The sequence below is a fragment of the Solea solea genome, chromosome 16 (genome assembly GCF_958295425.1).
Source record: "Solea solea chromosome 16, fSolSol10.1, whole genome shotgun sequence".
NCBI lineage: Eukaryota > Metazoa > Chordata > Actinopteri > Pleuronectiformes > Soleidae > Solea > Solea solea.
In genome coordinates, this window is record NC_081149.1 from 2,998,701 (window position 1) to 3,023,700 (window position 25,000).

The 25,000-nt window shown below is 51.1% G+C and overlaps 65 non-coding genes across 65 annotated transcripts in view; 44 read left to right on the forward strand and 21 right to left on the reverse strand.

Moving 5' to 3' along the window:
• The first annotated feature begins 165 nt into the window (after positions 1–165).
• On the forward strand, positions 166–284 carry LOC131476653 (5S ribosomal RNA). The gene has a single exon (XR_009243016.1). It is a non-coding gene; the product is annotated as a 5S ribosomal RNA (ribosomal RNA).
• A 296-nt stretch (positions 285–580) lies between these two features.
• LOC131476654 (5S ribosomal RNA) lies at positions 581–699 on the forward strand. Its single transcript, XR_009243017.1, has one exon. It is a non-coding gene; the product is annotated as a 5S ribosomal RNA (ribosomal RNA).
• A 124-nt stretch (positions 700–823) lies between these two features.
• LOC131442318 (U2 spliceosomal RNA) lies at positions 824–1,016 on the reverse strand. Its single transcript, XR_009232894.1, has one exon. It is a non-coding gene; the product is annotated as a U2 spliceosomal RNA (small nuclear RNA).
• A 307-nt stretch (positions 1,017–1,323) lies between these two features.
• LOC131476655 (5S ribosomal RNA) lies at positions 1,324–1,442 on the forward strand. Its single transcript, XR_009243018.1, has one exon. It is a non-coding gene; the product is annotated as a 5S ribosomal RNA (ribosomal RNA).
• Positions 1,443–1,738: 296 nt separating this feature from the next.
• On the forward strand, positions 1,739–1,857 carry LOC131477183 (5S ribosomal RNA). Its single transcript, XR_009243533.1, has one exon. It is a non-coding gene; the product is annotated as a 5S ribosomal RNA (ribosomal RNA).
• A 124-nt stretch (positions 1,858–1,981) lies between these two features.
• Positions 1,982–2,174, reverse strand: LOC131442005 (U2 spliceosomal RNA). Its single transcript, XR_009232592.1, has one exon. It is a non-coding gene; the product is annotated as a U2 spliceosomal RNA (small nuclear RNA).
• Positions 2,175–2,481: 307 nt separating this feature from the next.
• LOC131476656 (5S ribosomal RNA) lies at positions 2,482–2,600 on the forward strand. The gene has a single exon (XR_009243019.1). It is a non-coding gene; the product is annotated as a 5S ribosomal RNA (ribosomal RNA).
• Positions 2,601–2,896: 296 nt separating this feature from the next.
• On the forward strand, positions 2,897–3,015 carry LOC131441141 (5S ribosomal RNA). Its single transcript, XR_009231817.1, has one exon. It is a non-coding gene; the product is annotated as a 5S ribosomal RNA (ribosomal RNA).
• Positions 3,016–3,311: 296 nt separating this feature from the next.
• Positions 3,312–3,430, forward strand: LOC131477364 (5S ribosomal RNA). Its single transcript, XR_009243705.1, has one exon. It is a non-coding gene; the product is annotated as a 5S ribosomal RNA (ribosomal RNA).
• Positions 3,431–3,553: 123 nt separating this feature from the next.
• Positions 3,554–3,746, reverse strand: LOC131442552 (U2 spliceosomal RNA). The gene has a single exon (XR_009233124.1). It is a non-coding gene; the product is annotated as a U2 spliceosomal RNA (small nuclear RNA).
• Positions 3,747–4,053: 307 nt separating this feature from the next.
• On the forward strand, positions 4,054–4,172 carry LOC131477189 (5S ribosomal RNA). Its single transcript, XR_009243539.1, has one exon. It is a non-coding gene; the product is annotated as a 5S ribosomal RNA (ribosomal RNA).
• Positions 4,173–4,468: 296 nt separating this feature from the next.
• Positions 4,469–4,587, forward strand: LOC131477184 (5S ribosomal RNA). The gene has a single exon (XR_009243534.1). It is a non-coding gene; the product is annotated as a 5S ribosomal RNA (ribosomal RNA).
• A 124-nt stretch (positions 4,588–4,711) lies between these two features.
• On the reverse strand, positions 4,712–4,904 carry LOC131442006 (U2 spliceosomal RNA). Its single transcript, XR_009232593.1, has one exon. It is a non-coding gene; the product is annotated as a U2 spliceosomal RNA (small nuclear RNA).
• A 307-nt stretch (positions 4,905–5,211) lies between these two features.
• On the forward strand, positions 5,212–5,330 carry LOC131476657 (5S ribosomal RNA). The gene has a single exon (XR_009243020.1). It is a non-coding gene; the product is annotated as a 5S ribosomal RNA (ribosomal RNA).
• Positions 5,331–5,626: 296 nt separating this feature from the next.
• LOC131441142 (5S ribosomal RNA) lies at positions 5,627–5,745 on the forward strand. Its single transcript, XR_009231818.1, has one exon. It is a non-coding gene; the product is annotated as a 5S ribosomal RNA (ribosomal RNA).
• Positions 5,746–6,040: 295 nt separating this feature from the next.
• LOC131477365 (5S ribosomal RNA) lies at positions 6,041–6,159 on the forward strand. Its single transcript, XR_009243706.1, has one exon. It is a non-coding gene; the product is annotated as a 5S ribosomal RNA (ribosomal RNA).
• Positions 6,160–6,282: 123 nt separating this feature from the next.
• LOC131442320 (U2 spliceosomal RNA) lies at positions 6,283–6,475 on the reverse strand. The gene has a single exon (XR_009232896.1). It is a non-coding gene; the product is annotated as a U2 spliceosomal RNA (small nuclear RNA).
• A 308-nt stretch (positions 6,476–6,783) lies between these two features.
• LOC131477361 (5S ribosomal RNA) lies at positions 6,784–6,902 on the forward strand. The gene has a single exon (XR_009243703.1). It is a non-coding gene; the product is annotated as a 5S ribosomal RNA (ribosomal RNA).
• A 296-nt stretch (positions 6,903–7,198) lies between these two features.
• Positions 7,199–7,317, forward strand: LOC131476659 (5S ribosomal RNA). Its single transcript, XR_009243022.1, has one exon. It is a non-coding gene; the product is annotated as a 5S ribosomal RNA (ribosomal RNA).
• Positions 7,318–7,613: 296 nt separating this feature from the next.
• Positions 7,614–7,732, forward strand: LOC131476660 (5S ribosomal RNA). Its single transcript, XR_009243023.1, has one exon. It is a non-coding gene; the product is annotated as a 5S ribosomal RNA (ribosomal RNA).
• A 124-nt stretch (positions 7,733–7,856) lies between these two features.
• On the reverse strand, positions 7,857–8,049 carry LOC131442008 (U2 spliceosomal RNA). Its single transcript, XR_009232594.1, has one exon. It is a non-coding gene; the product is annotated as a U2 spliceosomal RNA (small nuclear RNA).
• Positions 8,050–8,356: 307 nt separating this feature from the next.
• Positions 8,357–8,475, forward strand: LOC131476661 (5S ribosomal RNA). The gene has a single exon (XR_009243024.1). It is a non-coding gene; the product is annotated as a 5S ribosomal RNA (ribosomal RNA).
• Positions 8,476–8,771: 296 nt separating this feature from the next.
• LOC131476662 (5S ribosomal RNA) lies at positions 8,772–8,890 on the forward strand. The gene has a single exon (XR_009243025.1). It is a non-coding gene; the product is annotated as a 5S ribosomal RNA (ribosomal RNA).
• A 296-nt stretch (positions 8,891–9,186) lies between these two features.
• On the forward strand, positions 9,187–9,305 carry LOC131477292 (5S ribosomal RNA). Its single transcript, XR_009243638.1, has one exon. It is a non-coding gene; the product is annotated as a 5S ribosomal RNA (ribosomal RNA).
• A 124-nt stretch (positions 9,306–9,429) lies between these two features.
• On the reverse strand, positions 9,430–9,622 carry LOC131442009 (U2 spliceosomal RNA). Its single transcript, XR_009232595.1, has one exon. It is a non-coding gene; the product is annotated as a U2 spliceosomal RNA (small nuclear RNA).
• Positions 9,623–9,929: 307 nt separating this feature from the next.
• LOC131476663 (5S ribosomal RNA) lies at positions 9,930–10,048 on the forward strand. The gene has a single exon (XR_009243026.1). It is a non-coding gene; the product is annotated as a 5S ribosomal RNA (ribosomal RNA).
• Positions 10,049–10,344: 296 nt separating this feature from the next.
• LOC131476664 (5S ribosomal RNA) lies at positions 10,345–10,463 on the forward strand. Its single transcript, XR_009243027.1, has one exon. It is a non-coding gene; the product is annotated as a 5S ribosomal RNA (ribosomal RNA).
• A 296-nt stretch (positions 10,464–10,759) lies between these two features.
• Positions 10,760–10,878, forward strand: LOC131476665 (5S ribosomal RNA). The gene has a single exon (XR_009243028.1). It is a non-coding gene; the product is annotated as a 5S ribosomal RNA (ribosomal RNA).
• Positions 10,879–11,002: 124 nt separating this feature from the next.
• LOC131442011 (U2 spliceosomal RNA) lies at positions 11,003–11,195 on the reverse strand. The gene has a single exon (XR_009232597.1). It is a non-coding gene; the product is annotated as a U2 spliceosomal RNA (small nuclear RNA).
• Positions 11,196–11,502: 307 nt separating this feature from the next.
• Positions 11,503–11,621, forward strand: LOC131476666 (5S ribosomal RNA). The gene has a single exon (XR_009243029.1). It is a non-coding gene; the product is annotated as a 5S ribosomal RNA (ribosomal RNA).
• Positions 11,622–11,917: 296 nt separating this feature from the next.
• On the forward strand, positions 11,918–12,036 carry LOC131476668 (5S ribosomal RNA). The gene has a single exon (XR_009243030.1). It is a non-coding gene; the product is annotated as a 5S ribosomal RNA (ribosomal RNA).
• Positions 12,037–12,332: 296 nt separating this feature from the next.
• Positions 12,333–12,451, forward strand: LOC131477293 (5S ribosomal RNA). Its single transcript, XR_009243639.1, has one exon. It is a non-coding gene; the product is annotated as a 5S ribosomal RNA (ribosomal RNA).
• A 124-nt stretch (positions 12,452–12,575) lies between these two features.
• On the reverse strand, positions 12,576–12,768 carry LOC131441501 (U2 spliceosomal RNA). The gene has a single exon (XR_009232107.1). It is a non-coding gene; the product is annotated as a U2 spliceosomal RNA (small nuclear RNA).
• Positions 12,769–13,076: 308 nt separating this feature from the next.
• LOC131477803 (5S ribosomal RNA) lies at positions 13,077–13,195 on the forward strand. Its single transcript, XR_009244123.1, has one exon. It is a non-coding gene; the product is annotated as a 5S ribosomal RNA (ribosomal RNA).
• Positions 13,196–13,491: 296 nt separating this feature from the next.
• LOC131476669 (5S ribosomal RNA) lies at positions 13,492–13,610 on the forward strand. Its single transcript, XR_009243031.1, has one exon. It is a non-coding gene; the product is annotated as a 5S ribosomal RNA (ribosomal RNA).
• Positions 13,611–13,734: 124 nt separating this feature from the next.
• On the reverse strand, positions 13,735–13,927 carry LOC131442012 (U2 spliceosomal RNA). The gene has a single exon (XR_009232598.1). It is a non-coding gene; the product is annotated as a U2 spliceosomal RNA (small nuclear RNA).
• Positions 13,928–14,235: 308 nt separating this feature from the next.
• Positions 14,236–14,354, forward strand: LOC131476671 (5S ribosomal RNA). Its single transcript, XR_009243033.1, has one exon. It is a non-coding gene; the product is annotated as a 5S ribosomal RNA (ribosomal RNA).
• A 296-nt stretch (positions 14,355–14,650) lies between these two features.
• On the forward strand, positions 14,651–14,769 carry LOC131477768 (5S ribosomal RNA). The gene has a single exon (XR_009244089.1). It is a non-coding gene; the product is annotated as a 5S ribosomal RNA (ribosomal RNA).
• A 130-nt stretch (positions 14,770–14,899) lies between these two features.
• On the reverse strand, positions 14,900–15,092 carry LOC131442013 (U2 spliceosomal RNA). Its single transcript, XR_009232599.1, has one exon. It is a non-coding gene; the product is annotated as a U2 spliceosomal RNA (small nuclear RNA).
• Positions 15,093–15,400: 308 nt separating this feature from the next.
• Positions 15,401–15,519, forward strand: LOC131477672 (5S ribosomal RNA). Its single transcript, XR_009243997.1, has one exon. It is a non-coding gene; the product is annotated as a 5S ribosomal RNA (ribosomal RNA).
• Positions 15,520–15,815: 296 nt separating this feature from the next.
• Positions 15,816–15,934, forward strand: LOC131476672 (5S ribosomal RNA). Its single transcript, XR_009243034.1, has one exon. It is a non-coding gene; the product is annotated as a 5S ribosomal RNA (ribosomal RNA).
• Positions 15,935–16,230: 296 nt separating this feature from the next.
• LOC131476673 (5S ribosomal RNA) lies at positions 16,231–16,349 on the forward strand. The gene has a single exon (XR_009243035.1). It is a non-coding gene; the product is annotated as a 5S ribosomal RNA (ribosomal RNA).
• A 124-nt stretch (positions 16,350–16,473) lies between these two features.
• Positions 16,474–16,666, reverse strand: LOC131442014 (U2 spliceosomal RNA). Its single transcript, XR_009232600.1, has one exon. It is a non-coding gene; the product is annotated as a U2 spliceosomal RNA (small nuclear RNA).
• A 308-nt stretch (positions 16,667–16,974) lies between these two features.
• On the forward strand, positions 16,975–17,093 carry LOC131477239 (5S ribosomal RNA). Its single transcript, XR_009243588.1, has one exon. It is a non-coding gene; the product is annotated as a 5S ribosomal RNA (ribosomal RNA).
• Positions 17,094–17,217: 124 nt separating this feature from the next.
• LOC131442015 (U2 spliceosomal RNA) lies at positions 17,218–17,410 on the reverse strand. Its single transcript, XR_009232601.1, has one exon. It is a non-coding gene; the product is annotated as a U2 spliceosomal RNA (small nuclear RNA).
• Positions 17,411–17,718: 308 nt separating this feature from the next.
• Positions 17,719–17,837, forward strand: LOC131476674 (5S ribosomal RNA). The gene has a single exon (XR_009243036.1). It is a non-coding gene; the product is annotated as a 5S ribosomal RNA (ribosomal RNA).
• Positions 17,838–17,961: 124 nt separating this feature from the next.
• LOC131442016 (U2 spliceosomal RNA) lies at positions 17,962–18,154 on the reverse strand. The gene has a single exon (XR_009232602.1). It is a non-coding gene; the product is annotated as a U2 spliceosomal RNA (small nuclear RNA).
• A 308-nt stretch (positions 18,155–18,462) lies between these two features.
• On the forward strand, positions 18,463–18,581 carry LOC131477674 (5S ribosomal RNA). The gene has a single exon (XR_009243999.1). It is a non-coding gene; the product is annotated as a 5S ribosomal RNA (ribosomal RNA).
• A 296-nt stretch (positions 18,582–18,877) lies between these two features.
• Positions 18,878–18,996, forward strand: LOC131476675 (5S ribosomal RNA). The gene has a single exon (XR_009243037.1). It is a non-coding gene; the product is annotated as a 5S ribosomal RNA (ribosomal RNA).
• A 296-nt stretch (positions 18,997–19,292) lies between these two features.
• Positions 19,293–19,411, forward strand: LOC131476676 (5S ribosomal RNA). The gene has a single exon (XR_009243038.1). It is a non-coding gene; the product is annotated as a 5S ribosomal RNA (ribosomal RNA).
• Positions 19,412–19,535: 124 nt separating this feature from the next.
• Positions 19,536–19,728, reverse strand: LOC131442017 (U2 spliceosomal RNA). Its single transcript, XR_009232603.1, has one exon. It is a non-coding gene; the product is annotated as a U2 spliceosomal RNA (small nuclear RNA).
• Positions 19,729–20,036: 308 nt separating this feature from the next.
• LOC131476677 (5S ribosomal RNA) lies at positions 20,037–20,155 on the forward strand. The gene has a single exon (XR_009243039.1). It is a non-coding gene; the product is annotated as a 5S ribosomal RNA (ribosomal RNA).
• A 124-nt stretch (positions 20,156–20,279) lies between these two features.
• LOC131442018 (U2 spliceosomal RNA) lies at positions 20,280–20,472 on the reverse strand. Its single transcript, XR_009232604.1, has one exon. It is a non-coding gene; the product is annotated as a U2 spliceosomal RNA (small nuclear RNA).
• A 308-nt stretch (positions 20,473–20,780) lies between these two features.
• On the forward strand, positions 20,781–20,899 carry LOC131477675 (5S ribosomal RNA). The gene has a single exon (XR_009244000.1). It is a non-coding gene; the product is annotated as a 5S ribosomal RNA (ribosomal RNA).
• Positions 20,900–21,195: 296 nt separating this feature from the next.
• LOC131476678 (5S ribosomal RNA) lies at positions 21,196–21,314 on the forward strand. The gene has a single exon (XR_009243040.1). It is a non-coding gene; the product is annotated as a 5S ribosomal RNA (ribosomal RNA).
• A 296-nt stretch (positions 21,315–21,610) lies between these two features.
• On the forward strand, positions 21,611–21,729 carry LOC131476679 (5S ribosomal RNA). Its single transcript, XR_009243041.1, has one exon. It is a non-coding gene; the product is annotated as a 5S ribosomal RNA (ribosomal RNA).
• A 124-nt stretch (positions 21,730–21,853) lies between these two features.
• LOC131442019 (U2 spliceosomal RNA) lies at positions 21,854–22,046 on the reverse strand. The gene has a single exon (XR_009232605.1). It is a non-coding gene; the product is annotated as a U2 spliceosomal RNA (small nuclear RNA).
• Positions 22,047–22,354: 308 nt separating this feature from the next.
• On the forward strand, positions 22,355–22,473 carry LOC131476680 (5S ribosomal RNA). Its single transcript, XR_009243042.1, has one exon. It is a non-coding gene; the product is annotated as a 5S ribosomal RNA (ribosomal RNA).
• Positions 22,474–22,597: 124 nt separating this feature from the next.
• On the reverse strand, positions 22,598–22,790 carry LOC131442020 (U2 spliceosomal RNA). Its single transcript, XR_009232606.1, has one exon. It is a non-coding gene; the product is annotated as a U2 spliceosomal RNA (small nuclear RNA).
• A 308-nt stretch (positions 22,791–23,098) lies between these two features.
• On the forward strand, positions 23,099–23,217 carry LOC131477240 (5S ribosomal RNA). Its single transcript, XR_009243589.1, has one exon. It is a non-coding gene; the product is annotated as a 5S ribosomal RNA (ribosomal RNA).
• A 124-nt stretch (positions 23,218–23,341) lies between these two features.
• LOC131442281 (U2 spliceosomal RNA) lies at positions 23,342–23,534 on the reverse strand. Its single transcript, XR_009232857.1, has one exon. It is a non-coding gene; the product is annotated as a U2 spliceosomal RNA (small nuclear RNA).
• A 308-nt stretch (positions 23,535–23,842) lies between these two features.
• On the forward strand, positions 23,843–23,961 carry LOC131477241 (5S ribosomal RNA). The gene has a single exon (XR_009243590.1). It is a non-coding gene; the product is annotated as a 5S ribosomal RNA (ribosomal RNA).
• A 124-nt stretch (positions 23,962–24,085) lies between these two features.
• LOC131442022 (U2 spliceosomal RNA) lies at positions 24,086–24,278 on the reverse strand. Its single transcript, XR_009232608.1, has one exon. It is a non-coding gene; the product is annotated as a U2 spliceosomal RNA (small nuclear RNA).
• Positions 24,279–24,586: 308 nt separating this feature from the next.
• On the forward strand, positions 24,587–24,705 carry LOC131476682 (5S ribosomal RNA). The gene has a single exon (XR_009243044.1). It is a non-coding gene; the product is annotated as a 5S ribosomal RNA (ribosomal RNA).
• Positions 24,706–24,829: 124 nt separating this feature from the next.
• The window catches only part of LOC131442024 (U2 spliceosomal RNA), a 193-nt gene continuing 22 nt past the window's right edge, over positions 24,830–25,000 (reverse strand). The window contains exon 1 of the small nuclear RNA XR_009232609.1: positions 24,830–25,000. This exon is cut by the window's right edge and continues 22 nt beyond it. This is a non-coding gene — a small nuclear RNA (U2 spliceosomal RNA).

Genomic DNA, 25,000 nt, shown 5'->3' on the forward strand with positions numbered 1-25,000 from the left:
GGACAGCTGCTTGACATTTGACACACTCAAAGGGCGCGGCCATACAGCAAAGCCCACCAAAAACAACTTAAACTCTTGAACGTTCGAAAGGCTGACCTTTGAGCTCCTCCACGAGCAGGGGGCCTTGCCTAGTCTATAAAAGGAGTCTGTGTCCCCAGCCCGTCGGCTTACGGCCATACCACCCTGAGCACGCCCGATCTCGTCTGATCTCGGAAGCTAAGCAGGGTCGGGCCTGGTTAGTACTTGGATGGGAGACCGCCTGGGAATACCAGGTGCTGTAAGCTTTTACACTGCTGCTTGCTTACAAGAAACATGGGCTTGCAATTACGTTGACGCACGGGCACACGTTAACGTCCTTCTAGTTCCAGCCTTGGATGTCGCTCTGCAAGCACATGAGAAGCTTGGAGATGGGGAGCAGCTTACCCATCTCGGTGTAGCTTCCTAATACTGGAATAGAGTGTAGCAGGTAGTGGAGATAAAGGCTCAAGTGCAGTGTTTTCGAAAGGCTGACTTTTGAGCTCCTCCACGAGGAGGGGGCCTTGCCTAGTCTATAAAAGGAGTCTGTGTCCCCAGCTCGTCGGCTTACGGCCATACCACCCTGAGCACGCCCGATCTCGTCTGATCTCGGAAGCTAAGCAGGGTCGGGCCTGGTTAGTACTTGGATGGGAGACCGCCTGGGAATACCAGGTGCTGTAAGCTTTTACACTGCTGCTTCCTTACAAGAAACATGGGCTTGCAATTACGTTGACGCACGGGCACGGGCACAGGCACACGTTAACGTCCTTCTAGTTCCAGCCTTGCTTTGGTTTTCACAGAAAAAAGAGAATTGTGCACCGTTCCTGGTGGCACTGCAATGCCAGGTCAATGCAAGGAGTGAAGAGAGCAAGCCCCAGTTTTCACCTCCCAATGCTCAAAAATGCATTTAATATTTAATCCCCATATAGAGGACATATCAGATATTAAACTGATAAGAACAGATACTACACTTGATCTTAGCCAAAAGGCCGAGAAGCGATGGCCCACAAGTGTCTGGGGCCAACTCAAGATCTTGGCACACAAGTTACTTGTTGTGGTGCCATGTTTTTTAAGTGCGCATAACAAAGGCTGCTGCTGATCACCTCCGCCCCAAGGTGATCTAAGTGCACTCTGAGCCTTGACAGACAGCTGCTTGACATTTGACACACTCAAAGGGCACGGCCATACAGCAAAGCCCACCAAAAACAACTTAAACTCTTGAACGTTCGAAAGGCTGACCTTTGAGCTCCTCCACGAGCAGGGGGCCTTGCCTAGTCTATAAAAGGAGTCTGTGTCCCCACCACGTTGGCTTACGGCCATACCACCCTGAGCACGCCCGATCTCGTCTGATCTCGGAAGCTAAGCAGGGTCGGGCCTGGTTAGTACTTGGATGGGAGACCGCCTGGGAATACCAGGTGCTGTAAGCTTTTACACTGCTGCTTCCTTACAAGAAACATGGGCTTGCAATTACGTTGACGCACGGGCACATGTTAACGTCCTTCTAGTTTCAGCCTTGGATGTCGCTCTGCAAGCACGTGAGAAGCTTGGAGATGGGGAGCAGCTTACCCATCTCGGTGTAGCTTCCTAATACTGGAATAGAGTGTAGCAGGTAGTGGAGATAAAGGCTCAAGTGCAGTGTGTTCGAAAGGCTGACTTTTGAGCTCCTCCACGAGCAGGGGGCCTTGCCTAGTCTATAAAAGGAGTCTGTGTCCCCAGCCCGTTGGCTTATGGCCATACCACCCTGAGCACGCCCGATCTCGTCTGATCTCGGAAGCTAAGCAGGGTCGGGCCTGGTTAGTACTTGGATGGGAGACCGCCTGGGAATACCAGGTGCTGTAAGCTTTTACACTGCTGCTTCCTTACAAGAAACATGGGCTTGCAATTACGTTGACGCACGGGCACGGGCACAGGCACACGTTAACGTCCTTCTAGTTCCAGCCTTGCTTTGGTTTTCACAGAAAAAAGAGAATGGTGCACCGTTCCTGGTGGCACTGCAATGCCAGGTCAATGCAAGGAGTGAAGAGAGCAAGCCCCAGTTTTCACCTCCCAATGCTCAAAAATGCATTTAATATTTAATCCCCATATAGAGGACATATCAGATATTAAACTGATAAGAACAGATACTACACTTGATCTTAGCCAAAAGGCCGAGAAGCGATGGCCCACAAGTGTCTGGGGCCAACTCAAGATCTTGGCACACAAGTTACTTGTTGTGGTGCCATGTTTTTTAAGTGCGCATAACAAAGGCTGCTGCTGATCACCTCCGCCCCAAGGTGATCTAAGTGCACTCTGAGCCTTGACAGACAGCTGCTTGACATTTGACACACTCAAAGGGCACGGCCATACAGCAAAGCCCACCAAAAACAACTTAAACTCTTGAACGTTCGAAAGGCTGACCTTTGAGCTCCTCCACGAGCAGGGGGCCTTGCCTAGTCTATAAAAGGAGTCTGTGTCCCCAGCCCGTTGGCTTACGGCCATACCACCCTGAGCACGCCCGATCTCGTCTGATCTCGGAAGCTAAGCAGGGTCGGGCCTGGTTAGTACTTGGATGGGAGACCGCCTGGGAATACCAGGTGCTGTAAGCTTTTACACTGCTGCTTCCTTACAAGAAACATGGGCTTGCAATTACGTTGACGCACGGGCACATGTTAACGTCCTTCTAGTTTCAGCCTTGGATGTCGCTCTGCAAGCACGTGAGAAGCTTGGAGATGGGGAGCAGCTTACCCATCTCGGTGTAGCTTCCTAATACAGGAATAGAGTGTAGCAGGTAGTGGAGATAAAGGCTCAAGTGCAGTGTGTTCGAAAGGCTGACTTTTGAGCTCCTCCACGAGCAGGGGGCCTTGCCTAGTCTATAAAAGGAGTCTGTGTCCCCAGCCCGTTGGCTTACGGCCATACCACCCTGAGCACGCCCGATCTCGTCTGATCTCGGAAGCTAAGCAGGGGCGTGCCTGGTTAGTACTTGGATGGGAGACCGCCTGGGAATACCAGGTGCTGTAAGCTTTTACACTGCTGCTTCCTTACAAGAAACATGGGCTTGCAATTACATTGACGCACGGGCACATGTTCACGTCCGTCTAGTTTCAGCCTTGGATGTCGCTCTGCAAGCACGTGAGAAGCTTGGAGATGGGGAGCAGCTTACCCATCTCGGTGTAGCTTCCTAATACTGGAATAGAGTGTAGCAGGTAGTGGAGATAAAGGCTCAAGTGCAGTGTGTTCGAAAGGCTGACTTTTGAGCTCCTCCACGAGCAGGGGGCCTTGCCTAGTCTATAAAAGGAGTCTGTGTCCCCAGCCCGTCGGCTTACGGCCATACCACCCTGAGCACGCCCGATCTCGTCTGATCTCGGAAGCTAAGCAGGGTCGGGCCTGGTTAGTACTTGCATGGGAGACCGCCTGGGAATACCAGGTGCTGTAAGCTTTTACACTGCTGCTTCCTTACAAGAAACATGGGCTTGCAATTACGTTGACGCACGGGCACGGGCACAGGCACACGTTAACGTCCTTCTAGTTCCAGCCTTGCTTTGGTTTTCACAGAAAAAGAGAATTGTGCACCGTTCCTGGTGGCACTGCAATGCCAGGTCAATGCAAGGAGTGAAGAGAGCAAGCCCCAGTTGTCACCTCCCAATGCTCAAAAATGCATTTAATATTTAATCCCCATATAGAGGACATATCAGATATTAAACTGATAAGAACAGATACTACACTTGATCTTAGCCAAAAGGCCGAGAAGCGATGGCCCACAAGTGTCTGGGGCCAACTCAAGATCTTGGCACACAAGTTACTTGTTGTGGTGCCATGTTTTTTAAGTGCGCATAACAAAGGCTGCTGCTGATCACCTCCGCCCCAAGGTGATCTAAGTGCACTCTGAGCCTTGACAGACAGCTGCTTGACATTTGACACACTCAAAGGGCACGGCCATACAGCAAAGCCCACCAAAAACAACTTAAACTCTTGAACGTTCGAAAGGCTGACCTTTGAGCTCCTCCACGAGCAGGGGGCCTTGCCTAGTCTATAAAAGGAGTCTGTGTCCCCACCACGTTGGCTTACGGCCATACCACCCTGAGCACGCCCGATCTCTTCTGATCTCGGAAGCTAAGCAGGGTCGGGCCTGGTTAGTACTTGGATGGGAGACCGCCTGGGAATACCAGGTGCTGTAAGCTTTTACACTGCTGCTTCCTTACAAGAAACATGGGCTTGCAATTACGTTGACGCACGGGCACATGTTAACGTCCTTCTAGTTTCAGCCTTGGATGTCGCTCTGCAAGCACGTGAGAAGCTTGGAGATGGGGAGCAGCTTACCCATCTCGGTGTAGCTTCCTAATACTGGAATAGAGTGTAGCAGGTAGTGGAGATAAAGGCTCAAGTGCAGTGTGTTCGAAAGGCTGACTTTTGAGCTCCTCCACGAGCAGGGGGCCTTGCCTAGTCTATAAAAGGAGTCTGTGTCCCCAGCCCGTTGGCTTATGGCCATACCACCCTGAGCACGCCCGATCTCGTCTGATCTCGGAAGCTAAGCAGGGTCGGGCCTGGTTAGTACTTGGATGGGAGACCGCCTGGGAATACCAGGTGCTGTAAGCTTTTACACTGCTGCTTCCTTACAAGAAACATGGGCTTGCAATTACGTTGACGCACGGGCACGGGCACAGGCACACGTTAACGTCCTTCTAGTTCCAGCCTTGCTTTGGTTTTCACAGAAAAAAGAGAATGGTGCACCGTTCCTGGTGGCACTGCAATGCCAGGTCAATGCAAGGAGTGAAGAGAGCAAGCCCCAGTTTTCACCTCCCAATGCTCAAAAATGCATTTAATATTTAATCCCCATATAGAGGACATATCAGATATTAAACTGATAAGAACAGATACTACACTTGATCTTAGCCAAAAGGCCGAGAAGCGATGGCCCACAAGTGTCTGGGGCCAACTCAAGATCTTGGCACACAAGTTACTTGTTGTGGTGCCATGTTTTTTAAGTGCGCATAACAAAGGCTGCTGCTGATCACCTCCGCCCCAAGGTGATCTAAGTGCACTCTGAGCCTTGACAGACAGCTGCTTGACATTTGACACACTCAAAGGGCACGGCCATACAGCAAAGCCCACCAAAAACAACTTAAACTCTTGAACGTTCGAAAGGCTGACCTTTGAGCTCCTCCACGAGCAGGGGGCCTTGCCTAGTCTATAAAAGGAGTCTGTGTCCCCAGCCCGTTGGCTTACGGCCATACCACCCTGAGCACGCCCGATCTCGTCTGATCTCGGAAGCTAAGCAGGGTCGGGCCTGGTTAGTACTTGGATGGGAGACCGCCTGGGAATACCAGGTGCTGTAAGCTTTTACACTGCTGCTTCCTTACAAGAAACATGGGCTTGCAATTACGTTGACGCACGGGCACATGTTAACGTCCTTCTAGTTTCAGCCTTGGATGTCGCTCTGCAAGCACGTGAGAAGCTTGGAGATGGGGAGCAGCTTACCCATCTCGGTGTAGCTTCCTAATACAGGAATAGAGTGTAGCAGGTAGTGGAGATAAAGGCTCAAGTGCAGTGTGTTCGAAAGGCTGACTTTTGAGCTCCTCCACGAGCAGGGGGCCTTGCCTAGTCTATAAAAGGAGTCTGTGTCCCCAGCCCGTTGGCTTACGGCCATACCACCCTGAGCACGCCCGATCTCGTCTGATCTCGGAAGCTAAGCAGGGGCGTGCCTGGTTAGTACTTGGATGGGAGACCGCCTGGGAATACCAGGTGCTGTAAGCTTTTACACTGCTGCTTCCTTACAAGAAACATGGGCTTGCAATTACATTGACGCACGGCACATGTTAACGTCCGTCTAGTTTCAGCCTTGGATGTCGCTCTGCAAGCACGTGAGAAGCTTGGAGATGGGGAGCAGCTTACCCATCTCGGTGTAGCTTCCTAATACTGGAATAGAGTGTAGCAGGTAGTGGAGATAAAGGCTCAAGTGCAGTGTGTTCGAAAGGCTGACTTTTGAGCTCCTCCACGAGCAGGGGGCCTTGCCTAGTCTATAAAAGGAGTCTGTGTCCCCAGCCCGTCGGCTTACGGCCATACCACCCTGAGCACGCCCGATCTCGTCTGATCTCGGAAGCTAAGCAGGGTCGGGCCTGGTTAGTACTTGCATGGGAGACCGCCTGGGAATACCAGGTGCTGTAAGCTTTTACACTGCTGCTTCCTTACAAGAAACATGGGCTTGCAATTACGTTGACGCACGGGCACGGGCACAGGCACACGTTAACGTCCTTCTAGTTCCAGCCTTGCTTTGGTTTTCACAGAAAAAGAGAATTGTGCACCGTTCCTGGTGGCACTGCAATGCCAGGTCAATGCAAGGAGTGAAGAGAGCAAGCCCCAGTTTTCACCTCCCAATGCTCAAAAATGCATTTAATATTTAATCCCCATATAGAGGACATATCAGATATTAAACTGATAAGAACAGATACTACACTTGATCTTAGCCAAAAGGCCGAGAAGCGATGGCCCACAAGTGTCTTGGGCCAACTCAAGATCTTGGCACACAAGTTACTTGTTGTGGTGCCATGTTTTTTAAGTGCGCATAACAAAGGCTGCTGCTGATCACCTCTGCCCCAAGGTGATCTAAGTGCACCTCTGAGCCTTGACGGACAGCTGCTTGACATTTGACACACTCAAAGGGCGCGGCCATACAGCAAAGCCCACCAAAAACAACTTAAACTCTTGAACGTTCGAAAGGCTGACCTTTGAGCTCCTCCACGAGCAGGGGGCCTTGCCTAGTCTATAAAAGGAGTCAGTGTCCCCAGCCCGTCGGCTTACGGCCATACCACCCTGAGCACGCCCGATCTCGTCTGATCTCGGAAGCTAAGCAGGGTCGGGCCTGGTTAGTACTTGTATGGGAGACCGCCTGGGAATACCAGGTGCTGTAAGCTTTTACACTGCTGCTTCCTTACAAGAAACATGGGCTTGCAATTACGTTGACGCACGGGCACACGTTAACGTCCTTCTAGTTTCAGCCTTGGATGTCGCTCTGCAAGCACGTGAGAAGCTTGGAGATGGGCAGCAGCTTACCCATCTCGATGTAGCTTCCTAATACTGGAATATAGTGTAGCAGGTAGTGGAGATAAAGGCTCAAGTGCAGTGTGTTCGAAAGGCTGACTTTTGAGCTCCTCCACGAGCAGGGGGCCTTGCCTAGTCTATAAAAGGAGTCTGTGTCCCCAGCCCGTCGGCTTACGGCCATACCACCCTGAGCACGCCCGATCTCGTCTGATCTCGGAAGCTAAGCAGGGTCGGGCCTGGTTAGTACTTGGATGGGAGACCGCCTGGGAATACCAGGTGCTGTAAGCTTTTACACTGCTGCTTCCTTACAAGAAACATGGGCTTGCAATTACGTTGACGCACGGGCACACGTTAACGTCCTTCTAGTTTCAGCCTTGGATGTCGCTCTGCAAGCACGTGAGAAGCTTGGAGATGGGCAGCAGCTTACCCATCTCGATGTAGCTTCCTAATACTGGAATATAGTGTAGCAGGTAGTGGAGATAAAGGCTCAAGTGCAGTGTGTTCGAAAGGCTGACTTTTGAGCTCCTCCACGAGCAGGGGGCCTTGCCTAGTCTATAAAAGGAGTCTGTGTCCCCAGCCCGTCGGCTTACGGCCATACCACCCTGAGCACGCCCGATCTCGTCTGATCTCGGAAGCTAAGCAGGGTCGGGCCTGGTTAGTACTTGGATGGGAGACCGCCTGGGAATACCAGGTGCTGTAAGCTTTTACACTGCTGCTTCCTTACAAGAAACATGGGCTTGCAATTACGTTGACGCACGGGCACGGGCACAGGCACACGTTAACGTCCTTCTAGTTCCAGCCTTGCTTTGGTTTTCACAGAAAAAAGAGAATGGTGCACCGTTCCTGGTGGCACTGCAATGCCAGGTCAATGCAAGGAGTGAAGAGAGCAAGCCCCAGTTTTCACCTCCCAATGCTCAAAAATGCATTTAATATTTAATCCCCATATAGAGGACATATCAGATATTAAACTGATAAGAACAGATACTACACTTGATCTTAGCCAAAAGGCCGAGAAGCGATGGCCTACAAGTGTGTGGGGCCAACTCAAGATCTTGGCACACAAGTTACTTGTTGTGGTGCCATGTTTTTAAGTGTGCATAACAAAGGCTGCTGCTGATCACCTCCGCCCCAAGGTGATCTAAGTGCACCTCTGAGCCTTGACGGACAGCTGCTTGACATTTGACACACTCAAAGGGCGCGGCCATACAGCAAAGCCCACCAAAAACAACTTAAACTCTTGAACGTTCGAAAGGCTGACCTTTGAGCTCCTCCACGAGCAGGGGGCCTTGCCTAGTCTATAAAAGGAGTCTGTGTCCCCAGCCCGACGGCTTACGGCCATACCACCCTGAGCACGCCCGATCTCGTCTGATCTCGGAAGCTAAGCAGGGTCGGGCCTGGTTAGTACTTGGATGGGAGACCGCCTGGGAATACCAGGTGCTGTAAGCTTTTACACTGCTGCTTCCTTACAAGAAACATGGGCTTGCAATTACGTTGACGCACGGGCACACGTTAACGTCCTTCTAGTTTCAGCCTTGGATGTCGCTCTGCAAGCACGTGAGAAGCTTGGAGATGGGCAGCAGCTTACCCATCTCGATGTAGCTTCCTAATACTGGAATATAGTGTAGCAGGTAGTGGAGATAAAGGCTCAAGTGCAGTGTGTTCGAAAGGCTGACTTTTGAGCTCCTCCACGAGCAGGGGGCCTTGCCTAGTCTATAAAAGGAGTCTGTGTCCCCAGCCCGTCGGCTTACGGCCATACCACCCTGAGCACGCCCGATCTCGTCTGATCTCGGAAGCTAAGCAGGGTCGGGCCTGGTTAGTACTTGGATGGGAGACCGCCTGGGAATACCAGGTGCTGTAAGCTTTTACACTGCTGCTTCCTTACAAGAAACATGGGCTTGCAATTACGTTGACGCACGGGCACACGTTAACGTCCTTCTAGTTTCAGCCTTGGATGTCGCTCTGCAAGCACGTGAGAAGCTTGGAGATGGGCAGCAGCTTACCCATCTCGATGTAGCTTCCTAATACTGGAATATAGTGTAGCAGGTAGTGGAGATAAAGGCTCAAGTGCAGTGTGTTCGAAAGGCTGACTTTTGAGCTCCTCCACGAGCAGGGGGCCTTGCCTAGTCTATAAAAGGAGTCTGTGTCCCCAGCCCGTCGGCTTACGGCCATACCACCCTGAGCACGCCCGATCTCGTCTGATCTCGGAAGCTAAGCAGGGTCGGGCCTGGTTAGTACTTGGATGGGAGTCCGCCTGGGAATACCAGGTGCTGTAAGCTTTTACACTGCTGCTTCCTTACAAGAAACATGGGCTTGCAATTACGTTGACGCACGGGCACGGGCACAGGCACACGTTAACGTCCTTCTAGTTCCAGCCTTGCTTTGGTTTTCACAGAAAAAAGAGAATGGTGCACCGTTCCTGGTGGCACTGCAATGCCAGGTCAATGCAAGGAGTGAAGAGAGCAAGCCCCAGTTTTCACCTCCCAATGCTCAAAAATGCATTTAATATTTAATCCCCATATAGAGGACATATCAGATATTAAACTGATAAGAACAGATACTACACTTGATCTTAGCCAAAAGGCCGAGAAGCGATGGCCTACAAGTGTGTGGGGCCAACTCAAGATCTTGGCACACAAGTTACTTGTTGTGGTGCCATGTTTTTAAGTGTGCATAACAAAGGCTGCTGCTGATCACCTCCGCCCCAAGGTGATCTAAGTGCACCTCTGAGCCTTGACGGACAGCTGCTTGACATTTGACACACTCAAAGGGCGCGGCCATACAGCAAAGCCCACCAAAAACAACTTAAACTCTTGAACGTTCGAAAGGCTGACCTTTGAGCTCCTCCACGAGCAGGGGGCCTTGCCTAGTCTATAAAAGGAGTCTGTGTCCCCAGCCCGACGGCTTACGGCCATACCACCCTGAGCACGCCCGATCTCGTCTGATCTCGGAAGCTAAGCAGGGTCGGGCCTGGTTAGTACTTGGATGGGAGACCGCCTGGGAATACCAGGTGCTGTAAGCTTTTACACTGCTGCTTCCTTACAAGAAACATGGGCTTGCAATTACGTTGACGCACGGGCACACGTTAACGTCCTTCTAGTTTCAGCCTTGGATGTCGCTCTGCAAGCACGTGAGAAGCTTGGAGATGGGCAGCAGCTTACCCATCTCGATGTAGCTTCCTAATACTGGAATATAGTGTAGCAGGTAGTGGAGATAAAGGCTCAAGTGCAGTGTGTTCGAAAGGCTGACTTTTGAGCTCCTCCACGAGCAGGGGGCCTTGCCTAGTCTATAAAAGGAGTCTGTGTCCCCAGCCCGTCGGCTTACGGCCATACCACCCTGAGCACGCCCGATCTCGTCTGATCTCGGAAGCTAAGCAGGGTCGGGCCTGGTTAGTACTTGGATGGGAGACCGCCTGGGAATACCAGGTGCTGTAAGCTTTTACACTGCTGCTTCCTTACAAGAAACATGGGCTTGCAATTACGTTGACGCACGGGCACACGTTAACGTCCTTCTAGTTTCAGCCTTGGATGTCGCTCTGCAAGCACGTGAGAAGCTTGGAGATGGGCAGCAGCTTACCCATCTCGATGTAGCTTCCTAATACTGGAATATAGTGTAGCAGGTAGTGGAGATAAAGGCTCAAGTGCAGTGTGTTCGAAAGGCTGACTTTTGAGCTCCTCCACGAGCAGGGGGCCTTGCCTAGTCTATAAAAGGAGTCTGTGTCCCCAGCCCGTCGGCTTACGGCCATACCACCCTGAGCACGCCCGATCTCGTCTGATCTCGGAAGCTAAGCAGGGTCGGGCCTGGTTAGTACTTGGATGGGAGACCGCCTGGGAATACCAGGTGCTGTAAGCTTTTACACTGCTGCTTCCTTACAAGAAACATGGGCTTGCAATTACGTTGACGCACGGGCACGGGCACAGGCACACGTTAACGTCCTTCTAGTTCCAGCCTTGCTTTGGTTTTCACAGAAAAAAGAGAATGGTGCACCGTTCCTGGTGGCACTGCAATGCCAGGTCAATGCAAGGAGTGAAGAGAGCAAGCCCCAGTTTTCACCTCCCAATGCTCAAAAATGCATTTAATATTTAATCCCCATATAGAGGACATATCAGATATTAAACTGATAAGAACAGATACTACACTTGATCTTAGCCAAAAGGCCGAGAAGCGATGGCCTACAAGTGTGTGGGGCCAACTCAAGATCTTGGCACACAAGTTACTTGTTGTGGTGCCATGTTTTTAAGTGTGCATAACAAAGGCTGCTGCTGATCACCTCCGCCCCAAGGTGATCTAAGTGCACCTCTGAGCCTTGACGGACAGCTGCTTGACATTTGACACACTCAAAGGGCGCGGCCATACAGCAAAGCCCACCAAAAACAACTTAAACTCTTGAACGTTCGAAAGGCTGACCTTTGAGCTCCTCCACGAGCAGGGGGCCTTGCCTAGTCTATAAAAGGAGTCTGTGTCCCCAGCCCGACGGCTTACGGCCATACCACCCTGAGCACGCCCGATCTCGTCTGATCTCGGAAGCTAAGCAGGGTCGGGCCTGGTTAGTACTTGGATGGGAGACCGCCTGGGAATACCAGGTGCTGTAAGCTTTTACACTGCTGCTTCCTTACAAGAAACATGGGCTTGCAATTACGTTGACGCACGGGCACACGTTAACGTCCTTCTAGTTTCAGCCTTGGATGTCGCTCTGCAAGCACGTGAGAAGCTTGGAGATGGGCAGCAGCTTACCCATCTCGATGTAGCTTCCTAATACTGGAATATAGTGTAGCAGGTAGTGGAGATAAAGGCTCAAGTGCAGTGTGTTCGAAAGGCTGACTTTTGAGCTCCTCCACGAGCAGGGGGCCTTGCCTAGTCTATAAAAGGAGTCTGTGTCCCCAGCCCGTCGGCTTACGGCCATACCACCCTGAGCACGCCCGATCTCGTCTGATCTCGGAAGCTAAGCAGGGTCGGGCCTGGTTAGTACTTGGATGGGAGACCGCCTGGGAATACCAGGTGCTGTAAGCTTTTACACTGCTGCTTCCTTACAAGAAACATGGGCTTGCAATTACGTTGACGCACGGGCACACGTTAACGTCCTTCTAGTTTCAGCCTTGGATGTCGCTCTGCAAGCACGTGAGAAGCTTGGAGATGGGCAGCAGCTTACCCATCTCGATGTAGCTTCCTAATACTGGAATATAGTGTAGCAGGTAGTGGAGATAAAGGCTCAAGTGCAGTGTGTTCGAAAGGCTGACTTTTGAGCTCCTCCACGAGCAGGGGGCCTTGCCTAGTCTATAAAAGGAGTCTGTGTCCCCAGCCCGTCGGCTTACGGCCATACCACCCTGAGCACGCCCGATCTCGTCTGATCTCGGAAGCTAAGCAGGGTCGGGCCTGGTTAGTACTTGGATGGGAGTCCGCCTGGGAATACCAGGTGCTGTAAGCTTTTACACTGCTGCTTCCTTACAAGAAACATGGGCTTGCAATTACGTTGACGCACGGGCACGGGCACAGGCACACGTTAACGTCCTTCTAGTTCCAGCCTTGCTTTGGTTTTCACAGAAAAAAGAGAATGGTGCACTGTTCCTGGTGGCACTGCAATGCCAGGTCAATGCAAGGAGTGAAGAGAGCAAGCCCCAGTTTTCACCTCCCAATGCTCAAAAATGCATTTAATATTTAATCCCCATATAGAGGACATATCAGATATTAAACTGATAAGAACAGATACTACACTTGATCTTAGCCAAAAGGCCGAGAAGCGATGGCCCACAAGTGTGTGGGGCCAACTCAAGATCTTGGCACACAAGTTACTTGTTGTGGTGCCATGTTTTTTAAGTGCGCATAACAAAGGCTGCTGCTGATCACCTCCGCCCCAAGGTGATCTAAGTGCACCTCTGAGCCTTGACGGACAGCTGCTTGACATTTGACACACTCAAAGGGCGCGGCCATACAGCAAAGCCCACCAAAAACAACTTAAACTCTTGAACGTTCGAAAGGCTGACCTTTGAGCTCCTCCACGAGCAGGGGGCCTTGCCTAGTCTATAAAAGGAGTCTGTGTCCCCAGCCCGTCGGCTTACGGCCATACCACCCTGAGCACGCTCGATCTCGTCTGATCTCGGAAGCTAAGTAGGGTCGGGCCTGGTTAGTACTTGGATGGGAGACCGCCTGGGAATACCAGGTGCTGTAAGCTTTTACACTGCTGCTTCCTTACAAGAAACATGGGCTTGCAATTACGTTGACGCACGGGCACACGTTAACGTCCTTCTAGTTTCAGCCTTGGATGTTGCTCTGCAAGCACGTGAGAAGCTTGGAGATGGGCAGCAGCTTACCCATCTCGATGTAGCTTCCTAATACTGGAATATAGTGTAGCAGGTAGTGGAGATAAAGGCTCAAGTGCAGTGTGTTCGAAAGGCTGACTTTTGAGCTCCTCCACGAGCAGGGGGCCTTGCCTAGTCTATAAAAGGAGTCTGTGTCCCCAGCCCGTCGGCTTACGGCCATACCACCCTGAGCACGCCCGATCTCGTCTGATCTCGGAAGCTAAGCAGGGTCGGGCCTGGTTAGTACTTGGATGGGAGACCGCCTGGGAATACCAGGTGCTGTAAGCTTTTACACTGCTGCTTCCTTACAAGAAACATGGGCTTGCAATTACGTTGACGCACGGGCACGGGCACAGGCACACGTTAACGTCCTTCTAGTTCCAGCCTTGCTATGGTTTTCACAGAAAAAAGAGAATGGTGCACCGTTCCTGGTGGCACTGCAATGCCAGGTCAATGCAAGGAGTGAAGAGAGCAAGCCCCAGTTTTCACCTCCCAATGCTCAAAAATGCATTTAATATTTAATCCCCATATAGAGGACATATCAGATATTAAACTGATAAGAACAGATACTACACTTGATCTTAGCCAAAAGGCCGAGAAGCGATGGCCCACAAGTGTGTGGGGCCAACTCAAGATCTTGGCACACAAGTTACTTGTTGTGGTGCCATGTTTTTTAAGTGCGCATAACAAAGGCTGCTGCTGATCACCTCTGCCCCAAGGTGATCTAAGTGCACCTCTGAGCCTTGACGGACAGCTGCTTGACATTTGACACACTCAAAGGGCGCGGCCATACAGCAAAGCCCACCAAAAACAACTTAAACTCTTGAACGTTCGAAAGGCTGACCTTTGAGCTCCTCCACGAGCAGGGGGCCTTGCCTAGTCTATAAAAGGAGTCTGTGTCCCCAACCCGTCGGCTTACGGCCATACCACCCTGAGCACGCCCGATCTCGTCTGATCTCGGAAGCTAAGCAGGGTCGGGCCTGGTTAGTACTTGGATGGGAGACCGCCTGGGAATACCAGGTGCTGTAAGCTTTTACACTGCTGCTTCCTTACAAGAAACATGGGCTTGCAATTGCGTTGACGCACGGGCACACGTTAATGTCCTTCTAGTTTCAGCCTTGGATGTCGCTCTGCAAGCATGTGAGAAGCTTGGAGATGGGGAGCAGCTTACCCATCTCGGTGTAGCTTCCTAATACTGGAATAGAGTGTAGCAGGTAGTGGAGATAAAGGCTCAAGTTTAGTGTGTTCGAAAGGCTAACTTTTGAGCTCCTCCACGAGCAGGGGGCCTTGCCTAGTCTATAAAAGGAGTCTGTGTCCCCGGCCCCTGGGCTTACGGCCATACCACCCTGAGCACGCTCGATCTCGTCTGATCTCGGAAGCTAAGCAGGGTCGGGCCTGTTTAGTACTTGGATGGGAGACCGCCTGGGAATACCAGGTGCTGTAAGCTTTTACACTGCTGCTTCCTTACAAGAAACATGGGCTTGCAATTACGTTGACGCACGGGCACGGGCACAGGCACAGGCACACGTTAACGTCCTTCTAGTTCCATCCTTGCTTTGGTTTTCACAGAAAAAAGAGAATGGTGCACCGTTCCTGGTGGCACTGCAATGCCAGGTCAATGCAAGGAGTGAAGAGAGCAAGCCCCAGTTTTCACCTCCCAATGCTCAAAAATGCATTTAATATTTAATCCCCATATAGAGGACATATCAGATATTAAACTGATAAGAACAGATACTACACTTGATCTTAGCCAAAAGGCCGAGAAGCGATGGCCCACAAGTGTCTGGGGCCAACTCAAGATCTTGGCACACAAGTTACTTGTTGTGGTGCCATGTTTTTTAAGTGCGCATAACAAAGGCTGCTGCTGATCACCTCCGCCCCAAGGTGATCTAAGTGCACCTCTGAGCCTTGACGAACAGCTGCTTGACATTTGACACACTCAAAGGGCGCGGCCATACAGCAAAGCCCACCAAAAACAACTTAAACTCTTGAACGTTCGAAAGGCTGACCTTTGAGCTCCTCTACGAGCAGGGGGCCTTGCCTAGTCTATAAAAGGAGTCTGTGTCCCCAGCCCGTCGGCTTACGGCCATACCACCCTGAGCATGCTCGATCTCGTCTGATCTCGGAAGCTAAGCAGGGTCGGGCCTGGTTAGTACTTGGATGGGAGACCGCCTGGGAATACCAGGTGCTGTAAGCTTTTACACTGCTGCTTCCTTACAAGAAACATGGGCTTGCAATTACGTTGACGCACAGGCACACGTTAACGTCCTTCTAGTTTCAGCCTTGGATGTCGCTCTGCAAGCACGTGAGAAGCTTGGAGATGGGCAGCAGCTTACCCATCTCGATGTAGCTTCCTAATACTGGAATATAGTGTAGCAGGTAGTGGAGATAAAGGCTCAAGTGCAGTGTGTTCGAAAGGCTGACTTTTGAGCTCCTCCACGAGCAGGGGGCCTTGCCTAGTCTATAAAAGGAGTCTGTGTCCCCAGCCCGTCGGCTTACGGCCATACCACCCTGAGCACGCCCGATCTCGTCTGATCTCGGAAGCTAAGCAGGGTCGGGCCTGGTTAGTACTTGGATGGGAGACCGCCTGGGAATACCAGGTGCTGTAAGCTTTTACACTGCTGCTTCCTTACAAGAAACATGGGCTTGCAATTACGTTGACGCACGGGCACACGTTAACGTCCTTCTAGTTTCAGCCTTGGATGTCGCTCTGCAAGCACGTGAGAAGCTTGGAGATGGGCAGCAGCTTACCCATCTCGATGTAGCTTCCTAATACTGGAATATAGTGTAGCAGGTAGTGGAGATAAAGGCTCAAGTGCAGTGTGTTCGAAAGGCTGACTTTTGAGCTCCTCCACGAGCAGGGGGCCTTGCCTAGTCTATAAAAGGAGTCTGTGTCCCCAGCCCGTCGGCTTACGGCCATACCACCCTGAGCACGCCCGATCTCGTCTGATCTCGGAAGCTAAGCAGGGTCGGGCCTGGTTAGTACTTGGATGGGAGACCGCCTGGGAATACCAGGTGCTGTAAGCTTTTACACTGCTGCTTCCTTACAAGAAACATGGGCTTGCAATTACGTTGACGCACGGGCACGGGCACAGGCACACGTTAACGTCCTTCTAGTTCCAGCCTTGCTATGGTTTTCACAGAAAAAAGAGAATGGTGCACCGTTCCTGGTGGCACTGCAATGCCAGGTCAATGCAAGGAGTGAAGAGAGCAAGCCCCAGTTTTCACCTCCCAATGCTCAAAAATGCATTTAATATTTAATCCCCATATAGAGGACATATCAGATATTAAACTGATAAGAACAGATACTACACTTGATCTTAGCCAAAAGGCCGAGAAGCGATGGCCCACAAGTGTGTGGGGCCAACTCAAGATCTTGGCACACAAGTTACTTGTTGTGGTGCCATGTTTTTTAAGTGCGCATAACAAAGGCTGCTGCTGATCACCTCTGCCCCAAGGTGATCTAAGTGCACCTCTGAGCCTTGACGGACAGCTGCTTGACATTTGACACACTCAAAGGGCGCGGCCATACAGCAAAGCCCACCAAAAACAACTTAAACTCTTGAACGTTCGAAAGGCTGACCTTTGAGCTCCTCCACGAGCAGGGGGCCTTGCCTAGTCTATAAAAGGAGTCTGTGTCCCCAGCCCGTCGGCTTACGGCCATACCACCCTGAGCACGCTCGATCTCGTCTGATCTCGGAAGCTAAGCAGGGTCGGGCCTGGTTAGTACTTGGATGGGAGACCGCCTGGGAATACCAGGTGCTGTAAGCTTTTACACTGCTGCTTCCTTACAAGAAACATGGGCTTGCAATTACGTTGACGCACGGTCACGGGCACAGGCACACGTTAACGTCCTTCTAGTTCCAGCTTTGCTTTGGTTTTCACAGAAAAAAGAGAATGGTGCACCGTTCCTGGTGGCACTGCAATGCCAGGTCAATGCAAGGAGTGAAGAGAGCAAGCCCCAGTTTTCACCTCCCAATGCTCAAAAATGCATTTAATATTTAATCCCCATATAGAGGACATATCAGATATTAAACTGATAAGAACAGATACTACACTTGATCTTAGCCAAAAGGCCGAGAAGCGATGGCCCACAAGTGTGTGGGGCCAACTCAAGATCTTGGCACACAAGTTACTTGTTGTGGTGCCATGTTTTTTAAGTGCGCATAACAAAGGCTGCTGCTGATCACCTCTGCCCCAAGGTGATCTAAGTGCACCTCTGAGCCTTGACGGACAGCTGCTTGACATTTGACACACTCAAAGGGCGCGGCCATACAGCAAAGCCCACCAAAAACAACTTAAACTCTTGAACGTTCGAAAGGCTGACCTTTGAGCTCCTCCACGAGCAGGGGGCCTTGCCTAGTCTATAAAAGGAGTCTGTGTCCCCAGCCCGTCGGCTTACGGCCATACCACCCTGAGCACGCCCGATCTCGTCTGATCTCGGAAGCTAAGCAGGGTCGGGCCTGGTTAGTACTTGGATGGGAGACCGCCTGGGAATACCAGGTGCTGTAAGCTTTTACACTGCTGCTTCCTTACAAGAAACATGGGCTTGCAATTACGTTGACGCACGGGCACGGGCACAGGCACACGTTAACGTCCTTCTAGTTCCAGCCTTGCTTTGGTTTTCACAGAAAAAAGAGAATGGTGCACCGTTCCTGGTGGCACTGCAATGCCAGGTCAATGCAAGGAGTGAAGAGAGCAAGCCCCAGTTTTCACCTCCCAATGCTCAAAAATGCATTTAATATTTAATCCCCATATAGAGGACATATCAGATATTAAACTGATAAGAACAGATACTACACTTGATCTTAGCCAAAAGGCCGAGAAGCGATGGCCCACAAGTGTCTGGGGCCAACTCAAGATCTTGGCACACAAGTTACTTGTTGTGGTGCCATGTTTTTTAAGTGCGCATAACAAAGGCTGCTGCTGATCACCTCCGCCCCAAGGTGATCTAAGTGCACCTCTGAGCCTTGACGAACAGCTGCTTGACATTTGACACACTCAAAGGGCGCGGCCATACAGCAAAGCCCACCAAAAACAACTTAAACTCTTGAACGTTCGAAAGGCTGACCTTTGAGCTCCTCCACGAGCAGGGGGCCTTGCCTAGTCTATAAAAGGAGTCTGTGTCCCCAGCCCGTCGGCTTACGGCCATACCACCCTGAGCATGCTCGATCTCGTCTGATCTCGGAAGCTAAGCAGGGTCGGGCCTGGTTAGTACTTGGATGGGAGACCGCCTGGGAATACCAGGTGCTGTAAGCTTTTACACTGCTGCTTCCTTACAAGAAACATGGGCTTGCAATTACGTTGACGCACGGGCACACGTTAACGTCCTTCTAGTTTCAGCCTTGGATGTCGCTCTGCAAGCACGTGAGAAGCTTGGAGATGGGCAGCAGCTTACCCATCTCGATGTAGCTTCCTAATACTGGAATATAGTGTAGCAGGTAGTGGAGATAAAGGCTCAAGTGCAGTGTGTTCGAAAGGCTGACTTTTGAGCTCCTCCACGAGCAGGGGGCCTTGCCTAGTCTATAAAAGGAGTCTGTGTCCCCAGCCCGTCGGCTTACGGCCATACCACCCTGAGCACGCCCGATCTCGTCTGATCTCGGAAGCTAAGCAGGGTCGGGCCTGGTTAGTACTTGGATGGGAGACCGCCTGGGAATACCAGGTGCTGTAAGCTTTTACACTGCTGCTTCCTTACAAGAAACATGGGCTTGCAATTACGTTGACGCACGGGCACACGTTAACGTCCTTCTAGTTTCAGCCTTGGATGTCGCTCTGCAAGCACGTGAGAAGCTTGGAGATGGGCAGCAGCTTACCCATCTCGATGTAGCTTCCTAATACTGGAATATAGTGTAGCAGGTAGTGGAGATAAAGGCTCAAGTGCAGTGTGTTCGAAAGGCTGACTTTTGAGCTCCTCCACGAGCAGGGGGCCTTGCCTAGTCTATAAAAGGAGTCTGTGTCCCCAGCCCGTCGGCTTACGGCCATACCACCCTGAGCACGCCCGATCTCGTCTGATCTCGGAAGCTAAGCAGGGTCGGGCCTGGTTAGTACTTGGATGGGAGACCGCCTGGGAATACCAGGTGCTGTAAGCTTTTACACTGCTGCTTCCTTACAAGAAACATGGGCTTGCAATTACGTTGACGCACGGGCACGGGCACAGGCACACGTTAACGTCCTTCTAGTTCCAGCCTTGCTATGGTTTTCACAGAAAAAAGAGAATGGTGCACCGTTCCTGGTGGCACTGCAATGCCAGGTCAATGCAAGGAGTGAAGAGAGCAAGCCCCAGTTTTCACCTCCCAATGCTCAAAAATGCATTTAATATTTAATCCCCATATAGAGGACATATCAGATATTAAACTGATAAGAACAGATACTACACTTGATCTTAGCCAAAAGGCCGAGAAGCGATGGCCCACAAGTGTGTGGGGCCAACTCAAGATCTTGGCACACAAGTTACTTGTTGTGGTGCCATGTTTTTTAAGTGCGCATAACAAAGGCTGCTGCTGATCACCTCTGCCCCAAGGTGATCTAAGTGCACCTCTGAGCCTTGACGGACAGCTGCTTGACATTTGACACACTCAAAGGGCGCGGCCATACAGCAAAGCCCACCAAAAACAACTTAAACTCTTGAACGTTCGAAAGGCTGACCTTTGAGCTCCTCCACGAGCAGGGGGCCTTGCCTAGTCTATAAAAGGAGTCTGTGTCCCCAGCCCGTCGGCTTACGGCCATACCACCCTGAGCACGCCCGATCTCGTCTGATCTCGGAAGCTAAGCAGGGTCGGGCCTGGTTAGTACTTGGATGGGAGACCGCCTGGGAATACCAGGTGCTGTAAGCTTTTACACTGCTGCTTCCTTACAAGAAACATGGGCTTGCAATTACGTTGACGCACGGGCACGGGCACAGGCACACGTTAACGTCCTTCTAGTTCCAGCCTTGCTTTGGTTTTCACAGAAAAAAGAGAATGGTGCACCGTTCCTGGTGGCACTGCAATGCCAGGTCAATGCAAGGAGTGAAGAGAGCAAGCCCCAGTTTTCACCTCCCAATGCTCAAAAATGCATTTAATATTTAATCCCCATATAGAGGACATATCAGATATTAAACTGATAAGAACAGATACTACACTTGATCTTAGCCAAAAGGCCGAGAAGCGATGGCCCACAAGTGTCTGGGGCCAACTCAAGATCTTGGCACACAAGTTACTTGTTGTGGTGCCATGTTTTTTAAGTGCGCATAACAAAGGCTGCTGCTGATCACCTCCGCCCCAAGGTGATCTAAGTGCACCTCTGAGCCTTGACGAACAGCTGCTTGACATTTGACACACTCAAAGGGCGCGGCCATACAGCAAAGCCCACCAAAAACAACTTAAACTCTTGAACGTTCGAAAGGCTGACCTTTGAGCTCCTCCACGAGCAGGGGGCCTTGCCTAGTCTATAAAAGGAGTCTGTGTCCCCAGCCCGTCGGCTTACGGCCATACCACCCTGAGCATGCTCGATCTCGTCTGATCTCGGAAGCTAAGCAGGGTCGGGCCTGGTTAGTACTTGGATGGGAGACCGCCTGGGAATACCAGGTGCTGTAAGCTTTTACACTGCTGCTTCCTTACAAGAAACATGGGCTTGCAATTACGTTGACGCACGGGCACACGTTAACGTCCTTCTAGTTTCAGCCTTGGATGTCGCTCTGCAAGCACGTGAGAAGCTTGGAGATGGGCAGCAGCTTACCCATCTCGATGTAGCTTCCTAATACTGGAATATAGTGTAGCAGGTAGTGGAGATAAAGGCTCAAGTGCAGTGTGTTCGAAAGGCTGACTTTTGAGCTCCTCCACGAGCAGGGGGCCTTGCCTAGTCTATAAAAGGAGTCTGTGTCCCCAGCCCGTCGGCTTACGGCCATACCACCCTGAGCACGCCCGATCTCGTCTGATCTCGGAAGCTAAGCAGGGTCGGGCCTGGTTAGTACTTGGATGGGAGACCGCCTGGGAATACCAGGTGCTGTAAGCTTTTACACTGCTGCTTCCTTACAAGAAACATGGGCTTGCAATTACGTTGACGCACGGGCACACGTTAACGTCCTTCTAGTTTCAGCCTTGGATGTCGCTCTGCAAGCACGTGAGAAGCTTGGAGATGGGCAGCAGCTTACCCATCTCGATGTAGCTTCCTAATACTGGAATATAGTGTAGCAGGTAGTGGAGATAAAGGCTCAAGTGCAGTGTGTTCGAAAGGCTGACTTTTGAGCTCCTCCACGAGCAGGGGGCCTTGCCTAGTCTATAAAAGGAGTCTGTGTCCCCAGCCCGTCGGCTTACGGCCATACCACCCTGAGCACGCCCGATCTCGTCTGATCTCGGAAGCTAAGCAGGGTCGGGCCTGGTTAGTACTTGGATGGGAGACCGCCTGGGAATACCAGGTGCTGTAAGCTTTTACACTGCTGCTTCCTTACAAGAAACATGGGCTTGCAATTACGTTGACGCACGGGCACGGGCACAGGCACACGTTAACGTCCTTCTAGTTCCAGCCTTGCTATGGTTTTCACAGAAAAAAGAGAATGGTGCACCGTTCCTGGTGGCACTGCAATGCCAGGTCAATGCAAGGAGTGAAGAGAGCAAGCCCCAGTTTTCACCTCCCAATGCTCAAAAATGCATTTAATATTTAATCCCCATATAGAGGACATATCAGATATTAAACTGATAAGAACAGATACTACACTTGATCTTAGCCAAAAGGCCGAGAAGCGATGGCCCACAAGTGTGTGGGGCCAACTCAAGATCTTGGCACACAAGTTACTTGTTGTGGTGCCATGTTTTTTAAGTGCGCATAACAAAGGCTGCTGCTGATCACCTCTGCCCCAAGGTGATCTAAGTGCACCTCTGAGCCTTGACGGACAGCTGCTTGACATTTGACACACTCAAAGGGCGCGGCCATACAGCAAAGCCCACCAAAAACAACTTAAACTCTTGAACGTTCGAAAGGCTGACCTTTGAGCTCCTCCACGAGCAGGGGGCCTTGCCTAGTCTATAAAAGGAGTCTGTGTCCCCAGCCCGTCGGCTTACGGCCATACCACCCTGAGCACGCCCGATCTCGTCTGATCTCGGAAGCTAAGCAGGGTCGGGCCTGGTTAGTACTTGGATGGGAGACCGCCTGGGAATACCAGGTGCTGTAAGCTTTTACACTGCTGCTTCCTTACAAGAAACATGGGCTTGCAATTACGTTGACGCACGGGCACGGGCACAGGCACACGTTAACGTCCTTCTAGTTCCAGCCTTGCTTTGGTTTTCACAGAAAAAAGAGAATGGTGCACCGTTCCTGGTGGCACTGCAATGCCAGGTCAATGCAAGGAGTGAAGAGAGCAAGCCCCAGTTTTCACCTCCCAATGCTCAAAAATGCATTTAATATTTAATCCCCATATAGAGGACATATCAGATATTAAACTGATAAGAACAGATACTACACTTGATCTTAGCCAAAAGGCCGAGAAGCGATGGCCCACAAGTGTCTGGGGCCAACTCAAGATCTTGGCACACAAGTTACTTGTTGTGGTGCCATGTTTTTTAAGTGCGCATAACAAAGGCTGCTGCTGATCACCTCCGCCCCAAGGTGATCTAAGTGCACCTCTGAGCCTTGACGAACAGCTGCTTGACATTTGACACACTCAAAGGGCGCGGCCATACAGCAAAGCCCAACAAAAACAACTTAAACTCTTGAACGTTCGAAAGGCTGACCTTTGAGCTCCTCCACGAGCAGGGGGCCTTGCCTAGTCTATAAAAGGAGTCTGTGTCCCCAGCCCGTCGGCTTACGGCCATACCACCCTGAGCACGCTCGATCTCGTCTGATCTCGGAAGCTAAGCAGGGTCGGGCCTGGTTAGTACTTGGATGGGAGACCGCCTGGGAATACCAGGTGCTGTAAGCTTTTACACTGCTGCTTCCTTACAAGAAACATGGGCTTGCAATTACGTTGACGCACGGGCACGGGCACAGGCACACGTTAACGTCCTTCTAGTTCCAGCCTTGCTTTGGTTTTCACAGAAAAAAGAGAATGGTGCACCGTTCCTGGTGGCACTGCAATGCCAGGTCAATGCAAGGAGTGAAGAGAGCAAGCCCCAGTTTTCACCTCCCAATGCTCAAAAATGCATTTAATATTTAATCCCCATATAGAGGACATATCAGATATTAAACTGATAAGAACAGATACTACACTTGATCTTAGCCAAAAGGCCGAGAAGCAATGGCCCACAAGTGTGTGGGGCCAACTCAAGATCTTGGCACACAAGTTACTTGTTGTGGTGCCATGTTTTTTAAGTGCGCATAACAAAGGCTGCTGCTGATCACCTCTGCCCCAAGGTGATCTAAGTGCACCTCTGAGCCTTGACGGACAGCTGTTTGACATTTGACACACTCAAAGGGCGCGGCCATACAGCAAAGCCCAACAAAAACAACTTAAACTCTTGAACGTTCGAAAGGCTGACCTTTGAGCTCCTCCACGAGCAGGGGGCCTTGCCTAGTCTATAAAAGGAGTCTGTGTCCCCAGCCCGTCGGCTTACGGCCATACCACCCTGAGCACGCTCGATCTCGTCTGATCTCGGAAGCTAAGCAGGGTCGGGCCTGGTTAGTACTTGGATGGGAGACCGCCTGGGAATACCAGGTGCTGTAAGCTTTTACACTGCTGCTTCCTTACAAGAAACATGGGCTTGCAATTACGTTGACGCACGGGCACGGGCACAGGCACACGTTAACGTCCTTCTAGTTCCAGCCTTGCTTTGGTTTTCACAGAAAAAAGAGAATGGTGCACCGTTCCTGGTGGCACTGCAATGCCAGGTCAATGCAAGGAGTGAAGAGAGCAAGCCCCAGTTTTCACCTCCCAATGCTCAAAAATGCATTTAATATTTAATCCCCATATAGAGGACATATCAGATATTAAACTGATAAGAACAGATACTACACTTGATCTTAGCCAAAAGGCCGAGAAGCGATGGCCCACAAGTGTGTGGGGCCAACTCAAGATCTTGGCACACAAGTTACTTGTTGTGGTGCCATGTTTTTTAAGTGCGCATAACAAAGGCTGCTGCTGATCACCTCTGCCCCAAGGTGATCTAAGTGCACCTCTGAGCCTTGACGGACAGCTGCTTGACATTTGACACACTCAAAGGGCGCGGCCATACAGCAAAGCCCACCAAAAACAACTTAAACTCTTGAACGTTCGAAAGGCTGACCTTTGAGCTCCTCCACGAGCAGGGGGCCTTGCCTAGTCTATAAAAGGAGTCTGTGTCCCCAGCCCGTCGGCTTACGGCCATACCACCCTGAGCACGCCCGATCTCGTCTGATCTCGGAAGCTAAGCAGGGTCGGGCCTGGTTAGTACTTGGATGGGAGACCGCCTGGGAATACCAGGTGCTGTAAGCTTTTACACTGCTGCTTCCTTACAAGAAACATGGGCTTGCAATTACGTTGACGCACGGGCACGGGCACAGGCACACGTTAACGTCCTTCTAGTTCCAGCCTTGCTTTGGTTTTCACAGAAAAAAGAGAATGGTGCACCGTTCCTGGTGGCACTGCAATGCCAGGTCAATGCAAGGAGTGAAGAGAGCAAGCCCCAGTTTTCACCTCCCAATGCTCAAAAATGCATTTAATATTTAATCCCCATATAGAGGACATATCAGATATTAAACTGATAAGAACAGATACTACACTTGATCTT